Below are 18,705 nucleotides of genomic sequence, written 5' to 3'. Positions count from 1 at the left end.
ATTTTTGCTGGCTTTCAGGAAATGTCACTATCATTGCTGTGGGATTTATAGAATTTTCGCAAATCTCCTCAGACCAACACAATGTCAGAAAACTCTCCATATAAAGTGAATGGAGAGCTTGTTCAAAATCACCGCTGGATTTCTGTAATGAGAGGCATATTTGAATCGTCATATCTCCTTAACGAAGCAAAGTTAAGACATGAGGCTTGTCCCCGAATATCTTCAGACACCCCTGACGCTCACAATTCAAGAATTTCTTTCTCACCTATTACCGTTCTGAAATGAGTTGGACTTGTTTGAGGGTAGGAAATTCGTCCTTCGCTCAGATTTCTTCAGATTTCAAACTGTGGAAATGAACCACTTTTTTCTCTCGTCATAACTTTTTGTTGGATTTCCACAGAGACCTGAAAATTTCCATGATTGTTCACCAAAGCCTGCTGTCTCTTACGGTGAAAGAATGATATCGATACTCCAAATAGATTTAGAGTTAGAAAGCGTTGTTTGAGGGCAAGTCAAGGCAGTTTTTGCTTCGCTCTACTCAGTTATGGTGCATTAGAAGTCAAATATCTTTAATAATTCATATTTTAATGATAAATTGTAAACACTGGAAGATTCCCCCATCTCTTCTGAACAAAACGGTGTAAGAATGACCGCTCTAGCCCCTACGGTTTGGAAATTATGGTCATTTGTTTGAGGGGAGTCCTCACTATGAGAAATAGGCTGCAATAATCCTGTGCCTCTCTGTGCTGCGTGTGTAAAAAGAGGCACATGTTTTGGCGGGAAAAAGTACACAGGCTCTCTGATTGGTGGATTCAAATTCAGCAGCTCCCAGGCTGACCTAGAAACTTACTTCTCTCTCCCTGTGCATTTTTTTGCTGATTTTTTCATTTAACAAGTATATTTGAGGGACCCTCAGCATGTTCAGCATTTTTTCAGCTGTCCATTTTGCTTTTCCAATTTTTCTGTTTAACTTATTACTATTGTGCTAAATCATACTATTTCTGCTATTTTATAAGATTTGTGCCTAATATAGTATTTCTGCTAAATTACAATATTTCTGCTTTTTATACTATTTGTGCTAAAACATAGTATTTCTACTAAATGTAGTATTTATGCTTAATCATACTATTTCTGCTTTTTATGGGATTTGTGCCTAATATAGTATTTCTGCTTTTTATAGGATTTTTGCTCAAACATAGTATTTCTACTAAATGTAGTGTTTATGCTTAATCATCCTATTTCTGCTTTTTATAGGATTTGTGCCTAATATAGTATTTCTGCTTTTTATAGGATTTGTGCTTAATATAGTATTTCTGCTAAATTATAGTATTTCTGCTTTTTATAGGATTTGTGCTAAAACATAGTATTTCTACTAAATGTAGTATTTATGCTTAATCATAGTATTTCTATATATTTCTGCCAGGTCCCCAGGCAGCCAATCCTCTGTGAGGACTTAGACATTCAAATTTTCAAATCAGGGCCTGCACGGTTTCCCAGCCAATCATATATGTGTCCTGAGGCATTCAAATTTGCATATTGGGGCCTTCATGGCTTCTAAGCCAGCCAATCATATCTGAGGGCTGAGGAATTCAAATCCACAAATCAGGGCCTGCACGGCTTCCCAGCCAGCCAATCATATATGTGGCCTCAGGCATTCAAATTTGCATATTGGGGAATTCGTGGCTTCTAAGTCAACAAGTCATCCATGTCGTATATCTCTAAAAATTCACATTTTAATGATAAATTGTTAACACTGGAAGATTCCCCCATCTCTTCTGAACAAAACGGTTTAAGAATGACCGTTCTAGCCCCTACGGTTAGGAAATTATGGTCATTTGTTTGTGGGGAGTCCTCACTATGAGAAATAGGCTGCAATAATCCTGTGCCTCTCTGTGCTGCGTGTGTAAAAAGATGCACCTGTTTTGGCGGGAAAACGTAAACAGCCACTCTGATTGGTGGATTTAAATTCGGCAGCTCTCTCCCTCTGTGTGTGTGTGTGTGTGTGTGTGTGTGTGTGTGTGTGTGTGTGTGTGTGTGTGTGTGTGTGTGTGTGTGTGTGTGTGTGTGTTTAGTGGGAGAGAGAGGACCCTGCCCTTATTTGGCAGCATGTCATTGTAGGATTTAAATTCAGTATAGTTAGACTGGTTGACTGGATTAGAGCCTGTGTTTGTGTGTCCTTCTGTGCATTTGTGTTTCAATATGCCTCCATATTTGTAATTTTGTAAGCTATTACTATTCGGCTAAATCATAGTATTTCTGGTACTTTTCGGTACTTGTGCTAAATACAGTATTTCTGCTAAATCATACTATTTCTGCTTTTCATAAGATTTGTGCCTAATATAGTATTTTTGCTAAATTATAGTATTTGTTCTTTTTATAGGATTTGTGCCTAACATAGTATTTCTGCTAAATTATAGTATTTCTGCTTTTTATACTATTTGTGCCTAATATAGTATTTCTGCTTTTTATAGGATTTGTGCCTAATATAGTATTTCTGCTTTTTATAGGATTTGTGCTTAATATAGTATTTCTGCTAAATTATAGTATTTCTGCTTTTTATAGTATTTGTGCTAAAACATAGTATTTCTACTAAATGTAGTATTTATGCTTAATCATAGTATTTCTATATATTTCTGCCAGGTCCCCAGGCAGCCAATCCTCTGTGAGGACTGAGAAATTCAAATTTTCAAATCAGGGCCTGCACGGCTTCCCAGCCAATCATATATGTGTCCTGAGGCATTCAAATTTGCATATTGGGGCCTTCATGGCTTCTAAGCCAGCCAATCATATCAGGGCTGAGGAATTCAAATCCACAAATCAGGGCCTGCACGGCTTCCCAGGCAGCCAATCATATATGTGGCCTCAGGCATTCAAATTTGCATATTGGGGAATTCGTGGCTTCTAAGTCAATAAGTCATCCATGTCATATATCTCTAAAAATTCACATTTTCATGATAAATTGTCAACACTTGAAGATTCCCCTATCTCTTCTGATCAAAACGGTGTAAGAATGACTGTTCTAGCCCCTACAGTTAGGAAATTATGGTCATTTGTTTGAGGGGAGTCCTCACTATGAGAAATAGACTGCAATAATCCTGTGCCTCTCTGTGCTGCGTGTGTAAAAAGGATGCACCTGTTTTGGAGGGAAAGAGTGCACAGGCTCTCTGATTGGTGGATTCAAATTCAGCAGCTCCCAGGCTGACCTAGAAACTTACTTCTCTCTCCCTGTGTGTGTGTGTGTGTGTGTGTGTGTGTGTGTGTGTGTGTGACAGAGAGAGAGAGAGAGAGAGAGAGAGAGAGAAAGCCTTTTAATGGGATGATCTCATTGTAAGATTCAAAATCAATATATTTAGACTGGTTGACTGAATTGGATCTTGTGTGTGTGTCTCTCTGTGCATGTGTGTTTCCTTATGTGTCCATATTTGTGATTGTGTGGCTGTTATATTTTTTTTGCCGATTTTTTTCATTTAACAAGTATATTTGAGGGACCCTCAGCATGTTCAGCATTTTTTCAGCTGTCCATTTTGCTTTTCCAATTTTTCTGTTTAACTTATTACTATTGTGCTAAATCATACAATTTCTGCTTTTTATAGGATTTGTGCTTAATATACTATTTCTGCTTTTTATAGGATTCATGCTTAATCATACTATTTCTATATATTTCTGCCAGGTCCCCAGGCAGCCAATCCTCTGTGAGGACTCAGACATTCAAGTATACAGATCACAGCCTGCACGGCCTCCCAGCCAGCCAATCATATCTGAGGTCTCCCGTTTCCTCTCTCGTCATATCTCAGCGACAGATGTACAGAGAGCAATGAAAATCGCAGTCAAAGTACACCAAAGTCCGCTGATTCAGCCAGTAGAAGAATTATGCTTCTAGTCCACCTAGTTTTTGAGTTACACAACGTTTTGTAACTCCAAAAAACGGTGTTTTTCGCCTCTCACCGCAATCTAATTCTGACTCCTCATCAGCCTGTTTTTCCAAAGCGGCCGCTCTCTTTCCCAGTGGCGCAGTTGGTAATGACACGGCTCTGCAAGCCAAAGATCGTGGGTTCGATTCCACCTTGGTCAACATGTTTTTTTTCCCTACAAATTAATACACTGTCACAGACCAGTAATTCATATTCATCATTTATTACAATTCTGCAAATTTTTATGATTTTACCAGCTTTTGATAATATGGACCTCACATTCTTGTTAACACTCCATGGCACAAATACTCTTCCCTTTAGGCTCTGTGTATGTGTGTGTGTGTATCAATATTTCTCCCATTTTAAAGTATTACTCCTCCATAATTGTATTTCTGTTCAATCAAAGTACTTTTACTACATCTTAGTATTTCTGCTCAATCTTAGTATTTCTGCTCAATCATAGTATTTCTGCTAAATCATAGTATTTTTGCCAAATCATGATTTTTGTGCCAAATCATAACATTTGTGTTATGTTAAAGTATTACTACTAATTGGAGGAATTTCTGTCATGTTACAGTATATGTGCTAAATATAGTATTTCTGCCAAATCATACTATTTCTACTATGTTATATTTTTCTTTCTAAATACAGCATTTCTGCTATATAATTGTATTTCTGCTTTTTATACTATTTGTGCCTAACATAGTATTTCTGCTAAATTATAGTATTTCTGCTTTTTATACTGTTTGTGCCTAATATAGTATTTCTGCTTTTTATAGGATTTGTGTTTAACCTTCAGAGGTCCTTAGGGACATTTATTGTCTTTTGCATTTTTAATTTTAATATAGTATTTCTGCTAAATTATAGTATTTCTGCTTTTTATAGGATTTGTGCTAAAACATAGTATTTCTACTAAATGTAGTATTTATGCTTAATCATACTATTTCTATATATTACTATTCTGCTAAATCATACTATTTCTGCTTTTCATAGAATTTGTGCCTAATATAGTATTTCTGCTAAATTACAGTATTTCTGCTTTTTATACTATTTGTGCTAAAACATAGTATTTCTACTAAATGTAGTATTTATGCTTAATCTATTTGCATATTGGGGAATTCGTGGCTTCTAAGTCAACAAGTCATCCATGTCATATATCTCTAAAAATTCACATTTTAATGATAAATTGTCAACACTTGAAGATTCCCCCATCTCTTCTGAACAAAACGGTGCAGTGACCGTTCTAGCCCTTACGGTTAGGAAATTATAGTCATTTGTTTTGAGGGGAATCCTTAATGGATAATGTTTATATATATATATTTGTCTTTAAAACATCTTTGCAGACTGACTGTCCTGGACTGGTTGTTGTTGTTTTTTTTTCAGGTCTGGTGAACTCAGCTCTTTGGTGTTGGTGTTCAGGAGTAGAGCCTTCTAATAATATTTATTCAAGTTATAGATTTAAAGTTCTGCGAGTTTTTTCTGTAGCAAATAAATATTGTATAGAATATTTAAAATCACCTACATTTTTGATGTTTACAATGCCCATTGTGTGTAAATACTGGAATTTCCTACTACCCGTGAACGCCTCATCTTTTACCTGACTGCCGGACATCCGCCATTCCGCACACTTCGCTGAGTCCGCTCTGGGTGAGTGCTGCTGCTCTGCTTCTCCTCTTCTCTCCTAAATGTTTATAGTCTGTTTGTGCGATTTAACGAGTTCTTTTAGTGATTTATAAAGCCAACCGAGGTATAACTCATATTAGAGTAACACAGTGGTTGCTTTTTCTTAGTGAAACTTTGTCATTTTTGTATGTAAAAGGAGTGTTTGATGAGCTAACAACTAGTGATGGGCAGATGAAGCCCCATGAAGCACTGAAGCTTTTCATCCAATTGGTTCACCCCAACGCGAAGCTTCATGAAGCTTCATTTGCTCTAGCAGGACACCTACTGGACGTAAAAATAATAGCTGGCATGAATTTGAAGAGTGTGGCATTTTGCACACAGCCTGTAAATGTCAACAACAAAAGGAGTGTGTAAAACATGTATATTGTAGTGATGGCAGTATACTGTGTATATTTATGCTGGCAGTATGGGAAATGATTATTTGGAAATGCTTGAAATGGAAATGATCATTTACTGTGAGGTGAGGTGTGGTTGGGGTGTGGACAGTAGTTGTGCTTTTGTAACGTTGAGGTATGGACAGCTACACACTGAGGCTTTGAGCCTCAGTCCTGCCTGTTCACATTTTATTCTGTAAAAACTAAATTTTCACTGCTTTTATGACCTTTTTAGTGGGGAGAACATAGCTAGGATTTAATGATTTAACAAATCTTTTGAATCCTTTGTCCTCCACAATGCTAAATGGCTGGAAGTCCTCAATCACCATGCTGACCAGGTCTTCATCTATTTGAGATTGTTCTCCTGAGGAAAGACAATAAAGATAAAGCACAAATATAAATATCACACACGTAACTTATAACAGTTGTATAATATTGTTATATCATTTAGTAACATTACTGCATCCTATATTATCATTGCATTTGATGGCTCACCTGGTCTTGCTCCACAATCGGTGTCCCCCTTATTCTCATGCAAAGCTCTGTAGTGCCTAAGCATGGATGAGGTGTTGTTGTTATATCCCAGCTCCCTGGCACATAGCAAACACTTCACCTTGTACAAAAGTAAAGCCGCTTAACATAAATTGTATTGCACCATCAGTATTATGAAAATACATCTTCTGTAGAAATTTACATACCTTGTTGGGAGGAATAAGATCAAAATATTCCCACACAGGGGAGGACATCCTCCTCTTCTTAGCTGGCTCCATTCTCTCCTGACTTTCTCTCCTCACTCTCCTAAACCTCCAAACGGTCTCCAAACTCTCACTAACCGCAACTCTCCATCAAACACCCACATTTTTGAATGAAGTCTGAGGGGTTTATATCGCTGTCATATCTCGCGGCAAAGTTCGAACCACTTCATGAACCAGTCACGTGGTACAGCCGGGCAGCGAGGCTTCGGACGTCATCATTTTCAGCTCCTCCCATAAATGAAGCAAGCCTCGATACGCGCTTCGCGGAAACGCCCCCTCCATTACTCGACACACGCTCCGAAGCCTCGATACAGAACGTCCCATCACTACTAACAACCCGATGCTAATGCCTAGCGCTCCTTTGAGCCCAGTGTGAAATGAAAATTTGACTGTGAACCACGGTTATCGTGTTGTTTTATTAATTACATTTGGTGTGTTCGTGTTTGTCAGCCTGTTACATAAGGTGCAGTTAGTTCTCTTCACAAATCAGTTGGTTAAAACAGCCTCATTCTTTATGCTGTAAAGTTTTTAACGAACCGCCATCTTAGATTCAGTGTCAGCTGTCGGCAAGATCAAAGGAGCCATTTTACCGCCTCTGACCGAACACGGGAGAAAAAGAGTCGCGTGTGTGCAGGTCTTGTGGGTTAATTAAGACAAAGGAGGGGGGGAGAAACTGAGGATTAAACATAGGCTATGTCCCCACATACACGGGTATTTTTGAAAACGGAGATTTTCCGTTTCTGTTTTAAAAAACAATCCCGTCCACACATAAATGCAGAAATGAAGGAGAACGCTGCTAGGAACATGCCAAAGCAGCAGGTGGCGCTATATTCCTAACCGTGTAGAAATGTTGGCCAATCAGAAGTCTAGAAGCCTCGGTGGGAAATGGTAAACAAAGATGGGGCATAGAAGCAGAACCGAGTCATATCTGTGGGGGGACAGTAACTGTGTGCGCATATGTAAGCATTTAAACACTGCAGAGAGAACAATTAACAGTAACCGTATTGTAGAAATGCATTTCACCGAAACAATAACGTGGCGCACAGTGTGACGTCAAAAAAGGCGCTGCGTTTTCTCCGTTTCCCTGTCCACACATAAATGCAAAAACGGAGTTTTCGAAAATATTCTGGCAAGCGTTTTTAGTTTTTCAGTGACCGAAAACGCCGTTTAAGTGTGGACGAAAGGTGCAAACGCATAGAAAAATCTCCATTTTCAAAAGTACCTGTGTACGTGTGGACATAGCCCAAGAATAATAAGAACTCCTAATATGTAGACTTTAATTTTTAAGAACTGTTTAACAAAGGCTTGTTTGTGCCAACCTAAATCTGCAGCACAGTTTAAATTCTCACTTTGTGGGAAATTAATGAAATAAACAACAGCCCACCTTCACATAAATAAAATATGGCAGTATATTATTATTAGTATGGTACATAGATATTTATTTTAAAACTACAGCATATTTACTATGATACTATGTGCAGTTGGTAATATTTTAGGAAGTAGAATTTGAATGCAGACCACCTCAAATATTAAAGCCTTAAAAATATGTCGTGCAGTTTTTCATGTATGAGTGTTTTGCAATCTTAAATGAGATGTAGACCAAAGAAAACAGAGGAGAGTTGTTGTTTGTATTCCAGCTGTAGTAAACAAAGAAGTTTAGTGAATCTTTTTGACAACAGAGAGTGATGCAGTATTGATGCTGATTTGAGTTTTCTGATCCTGTATTTTTGTTCTTTGTCTTTTGTTACACAGAGTGAAATAAAGCTTGGTTTTGCCTTTGCTGGTAAGTAAACCGTGATTGTAACTGAAGCAATATGAAATTGGGATTGTGTAACATTTTTAGCAATTTACATACAATAGTTTGGCTTTTTGTGATATCTTGCCATTTGCTCATGGGCAAAAACACATTTAGGATTTATAAGCAGTAAAGCCCCCCCCCCCCCCCCCCCCCCCCCCCCCCGATCTCTGAGTGTCCCTAAAAATGTCCCTGAAGTTTAATAGGCCATTTATGTCTAATTTTAAAGGCTTATCAAAGCATTTCTGTAGTAATTATTGTTTTTATTACACATGTTAAGGCCATTTGAGACTCTGCAATTAAATTTTGCCCTCTTTAGACTAAAGTGAGTTCATTTTGTCTGAGGTACAGTGCTGGGAAAAGTCTTTCTTCCTTGCAGATTTATTTTGTTCATGCTTTTTTGTCACATGTTTCAAATCATCTAACAGGGATGATTTGAATAAATACAAAAAAGCATTTTAAAGTGATGATTTCACGTATGAAGCAGAGAAAACCAAACCAGAGCTATCTGTTCTAATGTGAGAACATGCTGGTCTCTAATACCCAGCTGTGGAAGCCCTGATACGAAGAACTACCATCAAGCATTTATAGTATCAAGTATTATTTGTGATTGTTGCACGCTTTGAAACTGTGATGTTATCATTTGATCAAGTGTGCAGTGCGAGCAAATCATTGCTTGTGGTATCTGCTGTGTTATGTAATAGCACCAAAGTATTAGAGCTTTACGTTCATGAGGAATTTCTGTGGAATTGCAGATGGATAAAACGACACATCACCTTAATAAAGACAGAAATCTTTAATAAGGTGCAGAAAGAGAAGATGGGGTGTTTATAGTAAAGCTGTTGTAAACAAAGAATTTAACAGATTTTTTTTCCCACTACAGATTGTGATGCAGTATTGACTCTGATGCTGATTTCAGTTGTCTGATTCTGTATTTTTGTTCTTTTGTTACAGAGTGAAACAGAACTTCGGTTTTGCCTTTGCTGGTAAGTAAGCAGCAATTGTAACTGCAGTAATATGACATTGTCACTGTGTAACATGTTTAGCAACTTACCTAACGTAGTTTGGTTTTTGTGACATTACCATTTACTGATGGGCAAAAACAAATGGTCAGAATTTATACCTTGTAGCAGCAAAGGCCCCACACATGACCTCTGACTGTCCCTGAAGTTTAACAGGCCATTTGTGTCTGATTTTTATGTTTGAACACAAACAACTGTTTTTATACAGTTGTTCATGTTCTCCGTTTGTTTATGGATTTACCTAGCAGACATAACTATGAACGCATTTTAGGTGAGTTAGTGTAAGTGGTAGCTTAAACTAGGGCTGCTCGATTATGGCAAAAATGATAATCACGATTATTTTCACTGAAATTGAGATCACGATTATTTGACGATATTTATTTAACCCTTTAAGACCTACTATAGAACCAAGTCCACCAGAGCTTATATTATTTTTATTTTTTTTTTTTACATGCTGTAGTGCCATTTGTGGGAGCATTTCAAGTTGCTATACATCAATACAACTGTTATAGCCCATATTTTAATAATATGTATGCATTAAGTCCATAGTAATTACATAAATTGCAAAAAAGTGCAATAAACTACAAAAAAAAATTTGAAAATCGCTTTTGTTTTGTTTACATATATTTCTACTTGGAGAAGTTTAAGAGGTTTATCCCTCAAAACTTTAAATACAAAAAAAGTTGCAAAAAATAGTTTCCCACCACAGGAAATTTATTTTGAGTGTCTTCATAGTTTTATTTTGGAGATACAGCAATTTTTATATACTGCAGGAAAAACAAAAAACAATCCTATGATGCAAATTTGCAAAGAAAACAGCATGTGCATCATTTCACTGTGGGAAGTGTTACGAACAGCTGATAGGAACGGCGAAGCGTGTTTCTGGAATATTATGTTTTTGTTCCTCCAAGCGCTTTTTATGCAATTTTTGCAAAGCTATATGTGGAACGAAACCGTGACCGAGGACAAGCTGATGGCATCAGATGTAAGTACAACTCCTCCGGTTTCATATGCAAAACAAATTATTGCGCTAGCTTACACGGTTCAGGTTCTACAGGGATTTAAAAATAGTTACGCAAAACGGAGCGTGCTGCTCTGACCGGCTTTAAAGGGTTAACAATGACTTTTAAAAAATAATATAAAATAGTGTGCAACACCACTGAAGTTTTTTTTTTTAAACTCTTTTCAACCAACGGCAGTCACTCTCCAAATAACTTCTGCTTAGCTTTCCGAGCTTCCCTCGGGTCCTCTTAATCAGCGGTCTCCAACCTTTTTTGAGCCACGGACCGGTTTATGCCCGACAATATTTTCACGGACCGGCCTTTAAGGTCTCGCGGATAAATGATGGAGGGGCTAATAATCGGCTCAGTCATTTTTAATGATCGTTGAAAGCCCAGATCGTAATCGTGATTAAAATTCGATTAATTGAGCAGCCCTAGCTTAAACACTTAAGAGCACCACAGTTGTTGATTTATATCTTCACTCATATTCTGCTTATGTATTACATTAAAGTCAGACCACTATAGAAGTATTTTTGCCTGAGTGAACAGAAGTGGTACGTTAAACATTTAAGCAATAATAAAAGACTAAGAGAACCAGAGTTGTGAGTAGGCAATGTTGTGTATGTTAAAGCCTGTGTGTAATTTATGTACACTAAGTTTAAATCAGTTTCTTAATAAGTTGCTTGATACAATGTGTTTGAAAATTATATATAAAAGGGAAATATTGCAAAATACAAAAAGATTCCTGCCAACAGGTACAATGGAAGGACTTTTTATTATAATTTTTAAGAAATTAATTGCAAAAATGGCGTGCCACTGTTGTTACTATAACATGTCAGAATTTACATGTATTTTAGGATTTACATATTCAGATCAGAACTAAAACCTAATGAGGTTTTCCGTTGATTCTAACAGTTGTGGTTTTTCCACACTTTATTAAGCACTGACTTGTGATAGAAAATGATGGAGCTAAAAAGCCATAATCTGTACCAACAAATATAGGTGCCTCTTCTTTGCACTTCTGTAGTATGCATGCCTTTATTACACATGTCATCGTCATGTGAGACTCTGTAACTAAAGTTTGTCCTCTTTAGACTACAGTGAGTTCATAAAGGCTTGAAGAAATTGAGGATCTTACTAGTTATTTCATGTCACAGTAAATTGGATTGTGTGTGAAGAGGTTCAACAGTGTAAGTCATTAAACAGTGATCTGATGTGTTGTTTCCTTTCTCTAGGATACTGATCTGATCGTCGCAAGTCTGGTAAGTATAGGTTTTGTCTGCAGTACAGTGCTGAGAAAGGTCTTTCTTCCTTGCAGATTTATTTTGTTTATGCTTTTTTTCACATGTTTCAAATCATCTAACAAGGATGACCTGGATAAATACAAAAAGCAGTTTTAAAGTGATGATTTCATTTTTGAACCAGAACAACCTGGTCTAATGTAAAAACATATTGGTCTCTAATACCCAGCTGTGGATGCCCTGATAGCAACAATTACCATCAAGCATTTACAGTAACTGGTAATGACTGGTTTACATCACTGGTTGATTTTGGTCCACTATAATTTCAGAATTGTCTTAATTAGATCCAAACAGGACAGGCAAAAAAAGAAAAGAAAAAAGTCTTAATTAAGGCCCAATATAGGGTTTTCAAGTCATACCAAGTACCACGGTGGTTAGCACTGTTGCCGCACAGCAAGAAGGTCCTGAGTTTAATTCCAACATCAGGCCGGGGTCTTTCTGTGTGGAGTTTGCATGTTCTCCCGGTGTTTGCGTGGGTTCCCTCCGGGTAGGGCTGCTCAATTAATCGAATTTTAATCACGATTACGATCTGGGCTTTCAACGATCATTAAAAATGACTGAGCCGATTATTAGCCCCTCCCTCATTTATCCGCGACACCTTAAAGGCCGGTCCGTGAAAATATTGTCGGGCATAAACCAGTCCGTGGCGCAAAAAAGGTTGAGACCGCTGATTAAGAGGACCCGAGGGAAGCTCGGAAAGCTAAGCAGAAGTTATTTGGAGAGTGACTGCCGTTGGTTGAAAAGAGAGGTAAAAAAAAAAAAAAAACTTCAGTGGTGTTGCACACTATTTTATATTATTTTTTAAAGTCATTATTCAATACATTGTTATTGTTAACCCTTTAAAGCCGGTCAGAGCAGCACGCTCTGTTTTGTGTAACTTTTTAAATCCCTGTAGAACCTGAACCGTGTAAGCTAGCGCAATAATTTGTTTTGCATATGAAACTTACATCTTATGCCATCAGCTTGTCCTCGGTCACGGTTTCCTTCCACATAAATTGCATAAAAAGCGCTTGCAGGAACAAAAACATAATATTCCAGAAACACGCTTTGCCGATCTGATCAGCTGTTCGTAACACTTCGCACATTGAAACAGACCGCTAACTATCACATGTCCGCCATTTCCTGCCCGAAACCGGAAGTGATGTCATTTTCGCGGAAAATGTAGTTTTTTTTTACTTGTAGGCCTTAAAAGCCTATACTGGTCATGTTTGACTTTTCTGAATAGTTGCTGGGATGCTTAGAACTCGAATTGCACTGCTGGAAATAGTTTATTTTGATGCACCTGCTGTTTTCTTTGCAAATTTGCATCATAGGATTGTTTTTGTTTTTCCTGCAGTATATAAAAATTGCTGTATCTCCAAAATAAAACTATGAAGACACTGAATAAATTTCCTGTTGTTGTAAACTATTTTTTGCAACTTTTTTGTATTTAAAGTTTTGAGGGATAAACCTCTTAAATTTCTCCAAGTAGAAATATATGTTAAAAAACAAAAACAATTTTCAATTTTTTTGTAGTTTATTGCACTTTTTTGCAATTAATGTAGTTACTATGGACTTAATGCATACATATTATTAAAATATGGGCTATAACAGTTGTATAGCAACTTGAAATGCTCCCACAAATGGCACTACAACATGTAAAAAAATAATATAAGCTCTGGCGGACTTGGTTCTATAGTAGGTCTTAAAGGGTTAAATAAATATCGTCAAATAATCGAGATCTCAATTTCAGTGAAAATAATCGTGATTATCATTTTTGCCATAATCGAGCAGCCCTACCTCCGGGTACTCCGGCTTCCTCCCACCGTCCAAAGACATGCAGCTTGTGGGGATAGGTTAATTGAATAATCCAAATTGTCACTAGGTGTGTATCTGCGAATGAATGTGAGTGCGAATGGTTGTCTGTCCCTGTGTGTTGGCCCTGCGACAGACTGGCGACCTGTCCAGGGTGTACCCTGCCTCTCGCCCTATGACAGGTGGGATAGGCTCCAGTGCCCCCTGAAAAGGATAAGCGGAAGCGAATGGATGGATGGATGGATGGATAGGGTTTTCAAGTCATACCAAGTATCTTAATTTCATTAAAGTCCAGACTGATTCGTTTACACCAAGTGTTTTGTTTCATTCATTCAATTGGACTTGCTTGTGTGCTTCAGATCCTAAGTGTGATTAAACTTAAGCCCAGGACCTGATGAGTTGATGTAGGTCCTGAAGTAGTAAAGGAACTCTGGGACATCACAGTAACAGCACCATGTTTGACTTTAATGCTGGTGTTTTTCTCTCACTATAGATGATTCAGTTTAGTGCAGTTAGTCAGCACAGCTCTTGGTTATCATCGAGATATTATTAGGCAACTTGTTGTAGCTGAACAGGCAAAAACGTCTGGGAGGGTTTCTGTTTTCTGGGGTCTCCAGATCCTTAGAAATCTCTTTGTAAACCTTTACAGAACTATATGTGTTTGTTTCACATTAGAGCAGCTCACGACTAGCAGTTTAGGGACAATTAAATATTCACATAGGGCAGGGGTCTCAAACTCCACTCTTCAAGGGCCGGTGTCCTGAAGCTTTTCCACGTGTCCCTGTTACAAAACACCTGAATAACATTTGTAGGTCATTAGTGAGAGTATAGAATTTGACTGTGTTGAAGTGGCATCCCCGAAGACTGTTCAAATTTAAGTAATTTAAGTGTTTGGAAAAATGTACTTCTAAAAGTACTTTCATTGCATCATGTTCATTCACTCATGAGCTGCTATAACATGAATCAAATTCCTGAATTACCACCTCAGCATGCAGTCACGTTCTGTAGAGTTTTGCTAATGACCTACTAATGTTATTCAGGTGTGTTGCAACAGGGACACATAGAAAAGTTTCTGGACACCAGGCCTTAACAACCAGAGTTTGAGACCACTGGTGGTAGGGCATGGTGGATTTCAAAAGCTTCTTCCCTTAAATCACTGCCTAAAAACTGCTTTTTGTAATTTGTCATAATGACTTGCAAAATATAGGTGGGATGAAAACATAAACATAAGACATTTTATAGTGGCCTGATATTTTTATCAAGGCTGTTTTTTGAAAATAATCCTGCCCTAATTTACAAAAGATGAACTGTCTGAAAGTCATGTTTGTTTGTTTGTTTGTTTGTTTAAGAAATGTGGGAATCTCCAGCAAAGATCTTACATGCACCAGCTCAGATACAGCACTCACTTCTGTTCTTTTTATCATGAAATGATCTACAAAGAAATGATCATCATACTAAATTTTGCTAATTAGGCCTTTATATCAGCTATGATAAGTTTATTATAGATTTAGTGTAGTGCTTATTGCTGTGTATCAAACATGCCCCAAATGTGACTGAAATATGTAGAAACTGCTGTGTAGAAACTAGCTGTCTCCAAATTTCTCATTTTGCCAAAATTCATACAGAGTGACCTGAAACTGTGCTGTAACCTCAGTGTGTTGGTTTTGTTGGACCATTTAATATTTACAGTAAGTTACTGTAGCAGCACGTCTTAGTTTGAGTTTATAGACTTAGTTTATTGTTTTAATAGAATGTAAAAATGTCCTTATAACAGTTCCACCATCATTTGTTAAACATTGTCATTCTGTTCAGTCCAATAATTTACTGTAGAAGTCTTTAGTATTTAAAGCCCTACATGTATTGTATTTTTGAGATTATAAGGCATAATGTCAATAAACAAGCCTGTTTTTAAGGCAGATTAAGCCAAACAAACAGTCAGATAAGTCAAACTTTATTCAAGTCATTCACAAACAACTCTCAACACTGTTCAGTTGTAACACATAAAATACAGAACAATACACTCTTTCAGTTCATTCCTCATCCACAAATCCATCAAACTCTTCATGGGTTGATCAGTTTGAAATCTGCTTCTTAAGCATGTCTCTTAGCACGTGCCAGGTCCTTGTACACACACCATAATGTTATGTTGAAGCACCGTACGAATTACTCTACGAGGGTCCTGACTATGGTAGCCATAATGCTCTGACAATACATCAAGCAGCACAGCTTTGTAGCTTACGAAGTCTTACTAAAATATTTGACAGAATTTTGAGCGCTGTGTACCACAGAAATCCCGTTTGAGGTCAGTAAGCATAACCAGAATCGATACGCTAGGCACATTGTATGTTTTTGAGATAATGACAGGATTTTAGGTATGCCATATAGTCTGAAGAATATGGTAAATCCAAGCATGTTGGAAATATGACTAATTCCAGTCCTTTTGTGTCTTACAGGTGACCTGCTGCAGAAGATCCTCTCTCTCTCTATCATTATAAGCAATTCTGTCTATCCTATCACTCTCCCAACTCTATCTAATTTGAAAGCCATTCTATCTTGTATCCCTCTATCCCTACTGCTCTATCTAATTTGAAAGCCATTCTATCTTGTATCCCTCTATCCCTACCGCTCTATCTAATTTGAAAGCCATTCCATCTTGTATCCCTCTATCTCTACTGCTCTATCTAATTTGAGAATCCAAGTTTTGAGAATCCTTTCAGAATCCAATTTTCAGAAATCCAAGTTACCAGAACTTGATCTATCTGTTACAGAATTCTGAGAGATCTCTGCTCTCACTGCTCTTTCTTTCCTGTCATTAAGCTCTCTCACATTCAGTCATTTTGCTTTAAATTACAAGTTGAATATACAGTAGTAGAATTACAGTACAGTAGAACTTATAGTAGAAACTACTTACACAGCCCTACATTTGTCATTTTAATTTTGCATTAGACTTTAGTTTGGACTGCTAGTTTGGCTTACTTTGATCAATTGTATAAAATATCACCTTTTTATAAGTTTATTTGTAATAAGATAATCTGGTTATTTTGTAATACATACATTCAGATAAATAATAAATCAGATCCAGTCTGTTAGTCTGTTTCATTGGCTATAACATTTGACTGCAAGTTTATAGTATTATTATTTAAGGACAAACCCATTTTGTCACTCAGTGTAAGTATTCAGTCAGTATTGTCATCGAGAAGTGCCTGAGGACCCAGACTTCCTGTTTCCTGACTGCTGCAGAACATCCAGCTGAAGAAACCCCGTTTCTAAAAGAGCTACAATAAAACGGACCAAATTGTTTCCAGAGAACTTTGAATTTCCTTTATTTTGAGTTTGGAGTACAAATCAGCTTTTTAACATCTATTCATATATTCATAAAAACATTTTATAGTATAATAGTACATTTCTCAGATTTAACAGTAACTTAAGGAGTTATAAGTTTTTCTGTTTCAAGGTTCAGTTTTGTTTATATTTGTGTATAAACACATATAAGCTCCAGATTGTACTTCAGCAAAATGCCAAGAAAAAGTCAAAGGTCGCAGTCCCAGAAGCTTAGATGGCAAAAGCAGAAAGAACAGGTGAATGTTTCTCAGAGCAGTGAGCAGGTAAAGGTGTGTGTTTCAGCTTTTCCCAGCACAGAAGTGCAGAGCAGTGTTCAGACAGCCACAGTGTCTTATGCAGATGTGGTAAAGAGAAGTGTTCCCTCAGTGTCTGTCCCAGAGCCTGAAGTTGTGCAGGTAATCCAGACTGAACCCCAGCTAACTGTACAAACACAGCATGATGGAGAGACAGCCACAGTGTCTTATGCAGATGTGGTAAAGAGAAGTGTTCCCTCAGTGTCTGTCCCAGAGCCTGAAGTTATGCAGGTAATCCAGACTGAACCCCAGCTAACTGTACAAACACAGCATGATGGACAAGCTCCAGGACAGTCTCATGTACAGGTTACAAACAGTGAAAGTCCACGAGTGAGTAGCGTCTGTGCTTCCCGAAGCCAGGCTTCTCCTAGGTATGGAAAGTACCGGAATCAGCAATGCATGGCTAACAGTTTGGTTTTCCTGTCATTCTTACACGAGGATGAATTTATTACCAGAGCAGATCTAAACCGTGTGTTGGACAAAGGCCATGCCGTCTATTCAGATGCCAGACTGAGGTTTGTGAACAGTGTGTTTCTAGCCTGCGATGAACTTCCCTCAGTTGTTACCAGCCGCACACACGAGTATCAAGTCGACATGTCTCAGTTTGCTCATTACGGCACATTTGATGGTACAGATCACTTTCCGAGCCTTGAACAGGGATTACAGCGTTTGGCTTCAGAGTTTCGCTATGCTTTGCTAGTCATGGGAGGAACAGTCATCGCTGTTAGCAGGCTGACTTCAGGTGAATATGCATATTTTGACCCTCACCCACGTAAGTCTACTGGTATGCCATTGTCGCTAAGTGTAAGTGGTGGAACTGCAGTTATGTTGAAATTCACACGTCTTAATGACATGATTGACAGGATCAAACGTTTGTACAGAATGTTCAGCATCGCACCAAGCTGTACTTATGAACTACAGCCCATCGAGTTTCACAGTGAAAACGCTGCTGACCAAAGAGATGCTAATCAAACCACCGAATACAGACAAACAGCTACAAGTGCACCAGCACCAGCTTTAAATGAACGTGTTCATGAATTAAACTCCGAAATATACACTGAGCAGACACGGAAACCTGTGGCCAAAGATTTAACCAGTGAAGTAATGTCATCCAGAGTTGATTCTTCAAATGAGACAGCTGCTCCCGGAAAAAAACATCCTTCTGATTATTTTGAAAAGAAAACCTCTGCATCTTCTGTGAGAGAAACTCCGGTAACACCAGATTCTGTTCCTCAGAATGATTCAAACAGTGCCTCCAGTTCAACTAAGATAACAGAGGAACTCTCAGATAAACTGCTGAAACGTAATAAACAGGAAAGGCAAAAAATGAGGAGAAGATTATTAGCCCAACAAAAGCTACCACAACGAAAGGAAAATCAGAAGACGAAAGAAAGGCAGATGTACAGGTTTGATGAAAGCTTCAAGACAAAGAAA

General features: G+C 37.8%; 2 long non-coding RNA genes across 3 annotated transcripts; one reads left to right on the top strand and one right to left on the bottom strand.

The window, feature by feature from the left end:
- Positions 1 to 5,529: 5,529 nt before the first annotated feature.
- On the top strand, positions 5,530 to 16,733 carry LOC146685769 (uncharacterized). 2 transcript variants are annotated; one of them, XR_014916885.1, is made up of 5 exons: positions 5,530 to 5,558; positions 8,476 to 8,506; positions 9,473 to 9,504; positions 11,777 to 11,803; positions 16,090 to 16,733. It is a non-coding gene; the product is annotated as an uncharacterized LOC146685769 (long non-coding RNA). The 2 variants fall into 2 exon arrangements; XR_014916886.1 differs by lacking the exon at positions 5,530 to 5,558 and adding an exon at positions 7,154 to 7,682.
- LOC146685768 (uncharacterized) lies at positions 16,348 to 17,781 on the bottom strand. The gene is made up of 2 exons (XR_014916887.1): positions 17,707 to 17,781; positions 16,348 to 16,911 (listed from the first exon to the last, which is right to left on the bottom strand). It is a non-coding gene; the product is annotated as an uncharacterized LOC146685768 (long non-coding RNA).
- Between the last annotated feature and the right edge of the window lie 924 nt (positions 17,782 to 18,705).

Source organism: Copadichromis virginalis, linkage group LG19, assembly GCF_057382275.1.
Source record: "Copadichromis virginalis isolate Kocher_CV1m ecotype Utaka linkage group LG19, C_Virginalis_male_GT1.1, whole genome shotgun sequence".
NCBI lineage: Eukaryota > Metazoa > Chordata > Actinopteri > Cichliformes > Cichlidae > Copadichromis > Copadichromis virginalis.
The sequence above is the reverse complement of the archived record's forward strand: the minus strand, read 5'-3'. Positions and strand labels throughout refer to the sequence as shown.